The following is an 8,198-nucleotide window of genomic DNA, read 5'->3' on the forward strand; positions in this document are numbered from 1 at the left end:
GTGTCGTTCCCCACTTCTCACTCACCAACACTGTCATTTGTATTGCTTCCAGCTGACAAATGGGAACCTTTATTCCTACCTGTCACCCAAAAGAACATGAAGGACATCTTCCTTCCCTGACCCCACCAGGCCCCAGTAGTGATGACCAGGGGCACGGGCGATGGGCTCATCTCTCCCTCTAGTCCTGCCCCCCAACTTTTCCCTCGTGCTGCCCTTTGGCCTTGAAGCACCTGTGCCCCTGCCATCAGATACAGACTTCTGAGCCTTCCTGCAGTTGAGTGGGATTCCAGCCATTGGACCCTTTGAATATGACTGTGTGTTTTCTATCTGCTTCATATTGCAGCCACACATTGCTGAGACCTTGTATGGAGTATTGATAGAGTGTGACTGTATCCCAAGACCTAAAATGACCTCAATTAGAAGTATTTCTGTGAATCTTTGACCCCTTAAATGTACTAAACTTAATTGCTTGTCCATTAATAGAAAAGGCTACATTTGGAAAAACTGTTTGAAATCTTCTCACAAAAGGAGGACATTCCCCAGGTGGTCAAAAGAAATCCAGAACCTCACTCCTCTGAACCTGAGTGCCACATATATATCTGCAATAGTGCCAATGAATGAGGATTGGGATGATTTTGTTGACAGAGTGGCTAGATGAAGGTCAGATCACTCTAGAGTCTTCCATATTAACATTCCCTGCAGCTCTTAGTAGCATCTAAGGGGGTGGTGTTTCCCTAGACTATCCAAGGTGGCCTTAGAGAGGTTGGTCCTGCCCTTGATCTCCCGTGTCCTACAAGGCCTATTTCAGAAGCATCCACCCATGCATCCCGGTGAGGGGAGACAAGGGGAAGAGATCCATGTATGTCATGGCAGCTACATGGAGCTAGCCTGATATGGCAGAGTCAACTCAAGTGTTCTACTAGCCGGCTGTGTGGCCTTGAGAAAACCAGTCTTTCTGGATCCAGTTTTCTCCTCTACAAAGAGAGAGGATGAAACCAGACTCTGGCTAAGGTTCCACCAAGCCCTAATGGTCACCAACAGCAACAGAGATAGGAACGTGCCTGATTTGGGATTTGAAACACCTCTCAAGTTGTGCCCATCCTTTTTGGAATCTGGGAGGTCAAAAGTGAGGGGGAAATAATTGAGTCTGAGTGAGAGAACACAGACTGAGGCTGAAAAGAATGTTCTTGGTAAAAAAACAAAACAAAACAAAAAAAACATGCATGTGTTTCATTTATTTTCAAAATATAATGAAACAACAAAAGTGAACTTAATCCATGAAAAACAATTTAATGAAAGAAAGTACTGTAAAAAGCTTTGGCTTGGTGGTGTAGTAGAAATAGCACTGGACTGGAGTTCAAGATTTCAGTTTGAATTCTCCTCCCTTTTTTTAATTGAGGTATAATTGACATACAACACAATATTCATTTCAAGTGTACAACATAATGATTTGATATTTGTATATATTGCAAAAAAAAGGAGGGGGGCACCCGGCTGGCTAAGTCTGTGTATACTCCAAAAGGATCACCACAGTAATAAGTCTTGTTAACATCTTTCACCATTTGTAGTTAGAAATTTTTTTCTTATGAGAACTTTTAAGATCTACTTTCTTAGCAACTTTTCAAATATGATATACAATATTCTTAGTTATAGTCACCATACTGTACATCCCCATGATATTTATTTTATAACTAGAAGTATATATCATTTGACTACCTTCACCATTTTGTCAACCCCCATGCCCCACCAATCTGTTCTCTGTTATCTATGAGTTCATTGGGTTTTTTTTCTTAGATTGTACATGTAAGAGAGATCATATGGTGTTTGTGTTTCTCTGTCTCACATTTCAATTAGCATAATGTTCTCAAGTTCCATCCATATTGTCACAAATGGCAAGATTTCAAATTGTAACTCATGACCTAACTTGGTGTGTTACCTAGAGTCACATGATCTACCGACTGAGCCAGCCAGGTGCCCTGAGCATGTGACTCTTGATCTCCAAGTCATGTATTCAAGCCTCACCTTCTGGGTAGAGCTTATTTTAAATAAATAAATAAATAAATAAAGCACTTGAAAACAGCAGATGCGAAAAGGGCCCTCTGATCTCCCTTTTTCTCCCTAAAAGCAAGAGATGAAACTCTGATGTGAGAGCTGCCTTCTCTATATCAGGAGGAAAGAAACATTCTTCTCACCAGAGATAGGGAGAAGGCACCAAGAGAATCAGTGCAAACAAACCTTGTTCAAGTAACTCTTAGCTTCCTTTAGCATCCCCATATATTTTTGGCACTCTCTCACAATTAATACTCTTTGTCCAATGTGGCACATAAGCACTTGGGCCCAACCACTTTTTGGGTCTTCATTTTCCCATGAAGGCTCCCATGAGCATGTAATAATAAAATCTGTATGCTCTTCTCTCATTAATGTCTTAATGTCAACTTAATTCTCGGACCCAGCCTGACCCTGAGAGGCTAGAAGGAAAGTTCCACCTCCTCTACAATGGAGCCTCAGCTAGCCCTTCTGTAAAGGAACTGGACTGGATTAGATTGTCCCGCCCAGTTCGCCAGCTGGGAGTCGTTCCCCTCCGTGTGAAGAAACCCAGCACACCCACAGGCCTTTTGTCCAGTCCCCCGAGAGTCCTTCTGAACCTTGGCTTCCTTCCTGTGCCTTCACACTCTCATCAGAGGACAAGCCTTACTTGCTTTTCTTCTTATCAGGAGCTGGGATAGAAGACCCAGAGAGGGAAGAGGCTGAAGCTAATGGATAAGAATGAGCTTTGCGGATTATCTGTGACGTTCATTTATCCATGTCACTCCAGTCCTCAATTATAGAAGACACTGGAAGCCAGCTGACTTCTCAGTGGCTGCTCATGTGAAACAAGGAAGCAAAGAAATATCCTAACCTTTATAAGCCCCCCCTTTTTTTTAATTTCCCCATTTTTAGTTCAAGGTATTTGTCAAAATCCTTTCCTTCCCTTTCCTCGACGTCAAGGAACTGCTATAAATGACCTGGAAACTTTGCTCCTGCTCTCTCTCCTTGGGCTAGGGAGTTCATAACCATCCCACCCCCACCCCAGGAATGTTCCTGACTTGTAAATTTGCAAATCAGAGGCAAGAGGAAGGAAAGCGCTGGCCTGCGGCTGCTGGGGGATGGGGGGGGGAGGGGGAATGCAGGCAAGGCTGCAAGCCTGTGTTCCAGCAGCTACTGTGGCTGAGTGACAGTCTTTTCACTTGCTTTTGCTCTCCCGTGACGCCTCTGCCTGGGCAGCTGGGAGACCAGTCAGCACAGGCAGACTGCCTCACTTCCCATGGGTTAAAGAGGAAAAGACCAGCAGACAGCTGCCCCAGTTAGCTAGGGCCAGGAGGCCTATGTCCTGAGAAAGTCTCCGTCCTTACAGCTCCAGGCCTACAGTTACTATGCAAAAAAGTTGACTTGGCCTTTGACGGTTGAAATCCCTGCAACTCAGGATTTACTAAATCTATGTCCCTGTCCTTCCCTTTTTTGATCCTCTGCAAGGCTACTTTTCATGTCATTGAGAGAAATCTCCAAAGTTGCTTTTCTGATAGAAGCACTGACTGCTGGGTGGAGTCACCAAATCCTATGCTGTCGATGGACAAAGTAGCCTGGGTCCCACTGGAGCAGGGCATGGTTGTATTTTTATTATCAGATTTCTTAAAAGCTGGTTCTCACAGTGTATGGATCATAAAACAGAAGAGGTGTTTGTAGAGGGCACTCCTTTTTTCCAGGCTGTATGACAAGGTCATGTGTGAGGGTGGCGGAGAGAGGGAAGGGGCGACCCTCTCTGGTACATGTTGTGATCATTGTGATCACTGAGTGAGGACGAACTGTCAAACTGGGATATCCAGTGTCTCAAAGGAAGAGTGAATCATCAGTGTAGATGATGACTTTCCAGTGCCAGCAAGCAGGCTTCTCACACTTCAGGTGGAGGGATCCAGAAGACCCACTCACTTCTCTCCCAGTCCCAAAATTGCTGCCTGTGAATGCAACAACGCATTTCTCTGAATTTAAAAGCCCAGCGTCACAAAGTTCTTCCAGATATGCCAACCAATGAGCACGTGTGTGTGCACTGTTCTCTACAGGCCCTGCTGGATCGAGCAATTTGTAACACAAGGCAAATCAGCTTGTTAGCGAGAATGTACACACAGACGCTCCATAGCCAACCAAGGTGAAAAATGATCTCAAAGTGGATCTTTTGCCCTTTATGGATTCAGGTCACTATTTTTAAAAGTGAAGACCTTGGTTTTGCCTTTACGTGGGAAGTTTTAAGCAATGATATATTGGACTCTTTCCAACCACCTTTTAAAGTCTATTTGAAGCCAGGGGCTTGGGTCAGTTTCAAGACACTGAAAGGGACAGGCCTTTTTTTTTTTTTTTTTTTTAATTAGAAACATTATTTATTTCTGCTTCTTTCATACATCTTATTGTGCATGAAACAGTCTGGCATACATATCTGAAATAATGTACTGTTTAAAGGCAAAGCATCATAAGTAAAGCTGATCATCTCTCCAGAGTTCTCTCAGCCCATGGGATCTTGCTTCGTGATTTTACATTAATTTTTGAAAGTCAGAAATGTCATTTCCAAAACACATTAAGGGAGCTGTAAAAAGTAATCACTTTATTCAATATTATAGTTGTGGAAATGGAGTATATTTTCTCTAAGAAATGAAAAACTAAGAAGAAAATGCCACTTAACATCAGTGGTAGGTCAGTAAAGGCCAGAGGGAGAAAATACTGTGATAAGTTTGTCTCTTTGAGACCAAGAAGACATTCTAGTTCAAGCTTTAACATGCTTCCTATGTTTTCACTAGATGCTTCTTTTCTGCCGCTTTTCATTCTTTTCCATAGTTCACATCACAGGATTGGTACAGCCTTTAAAACTTCATTAACAGGAGCAAATCCAATATCCACTGATCTCTTCTCAAAAGGCATTTGAATCCATCAGATAGCCTGGCAGTTTCATTCTCATGAATACCCTAGCCATGAAAGCACTCAACCGGACACAGACGAATCCAATGAATAGAAGGAGAAATCTTACTGAGGTTTGGAATGTCTGGTGCATTTGATCGGTCCAGGATTATGAATCCTAAACCTCCTGCTGTAAATAGGAAGTTAGATGTGAGTCCTTCCATAATATATTGTCCATTTACTCTGTGGGCCAAGAAAGCTACTGGCCTCTGATGTCCATGTTCATCGGTCATAGAGCCAATACTTTGAAGTTTAACAATAACGTCATAAAGCATTCCTCCCGTGATGAGGACATAAGACACCACCACCTTCAACTTCAGCTGGGGGCATTCAAGCGCTAAGATCGGGACCTAGTACAAAGTCTCCATCTTGGTGGCAGCAGGGGTGGCTCTCTGGACAGGACATTTTGATGTGTTTATTTATATATATATTTTTTACATTATTTGGCTCTGTGGCCTACATTTACACAACCCAGGGATGGTTAGATTGTTACTTTGTTGGGAGATAAACAGCCTAAGGAGAAACATGCAAAACTTCCACTTCTGCATCTATGTCACCGCTGAAACAAATGATTACTTAGGTCCCTTCTTTGATCAAAAACTACAGGAATTAATAGCAAGCAAGCTTAGAAAATGTCAGATTCTGCTCTACCCAAGCAAAACATGTGGTTGGAAGCCATCCCAATATTGTATCCTTATAAAAGAAAAAAAAAAAAGGAAGAGACTGCAGGCCACAGTAGTCTTAGAAAATTGCCTCTGTCGAAGCAAAGTAAACACTGTAGATGGAAAAGCAGAATCCTGAGGCTGGTTGATTTTTCTGGAATGCCATTGCAATGGCTAAATATTTCTCAACAATTGTGGGAGGTGGGGGTTGTTTTGTTTTGTATTGTTTTGTTTTTAAGTTTCCATTTGAGGGATGGCCTTAAATTGAGCATTGCTGTGTCCAAAAGTTCCAGCATTATAAATCTTGGAAAGAAGAACAAACGTCAAAATAAGGTCACCAACCATCACATGCCATAATGATTTGGCTGCCAAAGATTCACACTCTGTGTTAGAACTACGCTGAGTGTGCACAGAGATAATTTAAACCTTCCCAACAAGTTTGTCTTGTTCATCTGATTGATAGAATCTGATTGTAACATTCGGTCGGTTGTTTTTCCATTTGCTTTAAATTCAGCACTGCCACAGAAGACAGAAAGAGAAAATGGGACAGCCTGAAGAGGTGTAAAAATATAATTACTTTTTTGAAAGTACGCATATTTATCTATTTTTCTGCTACCCCCTTTTCACTTGGCTTTCCCACTCTAAATAGATGAGTGCTCCTGGGCTGGTGTATATATAGCACTTACAGGCTACTTTTAATTGAGAAGAACATCCTTTATTACAGTTTCTAGGCCACTTATCATAATGCATTTTACTAATTTCTTTTGCATAAAAAACAAAATCAAATGAAAGCACATCAGACTTGAAAGACCACTGGCATTACCATAGAACCTCAGCAAACCAGCCCACAAATAACACCTCAAGTCACTGCAATTTCACTCAACCCACCACCTTTAGAAAAAAATAATGACCAAAATAAGAAAAAGAAAAAAATCTTCATCAGGAAAGTATTTTCCCAAACTACACCTAGTTTTGACTATAATTGGCTCGATTTTATAAATCTATTACAATGGCATCAAAAAATGATGCACAAAGAATTCGCAACTCACATTTAAGAGCCATGCAAACCGTGCTGGTCTTGATTGCCAAGTGTTTTCGCAATCCACAGAACAGGGTCAGAGAGAGGAGAGGTTCTTGATAGGTGTTAACGAATGATTGGAAGAACAGATGGATAGATAGATGGATAGATGGATACATGGATGGATGGAAGGATGGTGAATGGATGGATGCATGGGTGGATGGATACAATGTAGTGCAATGCAGAAAGAACCCTATTTAGCGTTGCTGGGTCTTAGCTTTGTAACTTGTTCCTTTGTTTGCCCTGTTAAATGTGAGACCCCAGGAAGGCAAGCCCCTGTCTGTCTTGGGCACAATTGTACCGTAAGCTCCCATTAGAGAGCTTGCCATGTAAGCACGACCTCTAAAATTTTGGTTGAGCTGTCATTGTGTATGAACACAGGTAGGCCCTACTTTCACCAACGGTTGAACCAGAAATCCAAACTTACAAAAGTCAAAAAAAAAAAAAAAGACAATTCTTAATTTTACAAAAGTATTTGGTACAGATTTCCTTTCATAAGCAGGCTTTGAAAACATGGCTCAACTTTTAAAAGTCTTCACCAACTTAAAACATTTTTTTCATGTTTATTGATTTTTGGGAGTGACAGAGACAGAGCATCAGCAGGGGAGGGGCAGAGAGAGAGAGGGAAACACAGAATCCGAAGCAGGCTCCGGGCTCTGAGCTGTCAGCACAGAGCCCAATGAGGGGCTCGTACTCACAGACCGAGAGATCATGACCTGAGCTGAAGTCAGACACTTAACCGACTGAGCCACCCAGGCGCCCCCTTCACCAACTTTTAAGAAATACATGTGGTGGGAGACACAAGGTGCACCTAAGTTTGTGAAGACTGTCCAATCACAGAGCCACTCTGAGATGGTTAGAGTTAGAAAGTTGCACGTCCGCTCTGAGGAGTCGCCCATGAAGCCACAAGAACAAGATCATGTAAGAAGGGAAACAGGCCAAGACGGTGTTAGGGGCTGACCCCTGACTGCATATGGAGAGAGAATCTTTAAAGAGGTGTTGAAGGTAAGCCTTGTCTCAACTGGGTCTTTCTCTTCATTTTGCACTGTAAGTGACTCCACAGAGAGGGCTGCCTTCAAACTAGCATCACATCACCAAAGAATGTTTTTTGCCTTTCTTCTTAATAATCAACAGGAATTTACTTAGTTTCCACCATAGGGAAGGCATAGGATGGAGCACTGTGGGGAGATAGATGGATCTTGTTTCTGGCTCTTAAGAAGGAGACAAGTTCACCTGGAAGGTAAGGAATCAAACCTTCCCCATCTCCCATCCCATTATCCAAGTACAATCACATCACTTGGGCATTTTTTCACAATAATTTTTTTAAATTTTTTAATTTTATTTGAGAGAGAAAGAGCATGCGCAAGAAGTGGGGGAAAGGGGCAGAGGGAGAGAGAGAGAATCTTAAGCAGGCTCCACACTCAGCATGGAGCCCATCGTGGGGCTTGATCCCTGGGATTATAACCTGAGCCTAA

The 8,198-nt window shown here is 42.3% G+C and overlaps 1 pseudogene; it reads right to left on the reverse strand.

Annotated features, from left to right (window-relative positions):
* Positions 1–4,936: 4,936 nt before the first annotated feature.
* LOC115513038 lies at positions 4,937–5,351 on the reverse strand (annotated as a pseudogene).
* Between the last annotated feature and the right edge of the window lie 2,847 nt (positions 5,352–8,198).

The sequence above is a fragment of the Lynx canadensis genome, chromosome B1 (assembly GCF_007474595.2).
Source record: "Lynx canadensis isolate LIC74 chromosome B1, mLynCan4.pri.v2, whole genome shotgun sequence".
Taxonomy (NCBI): domain Eukaryota; kingdom Metazoa; phylum Chordata; class Mammalia; order Carnivora; family Felidae; genus Lynx; species Lynx canadensis.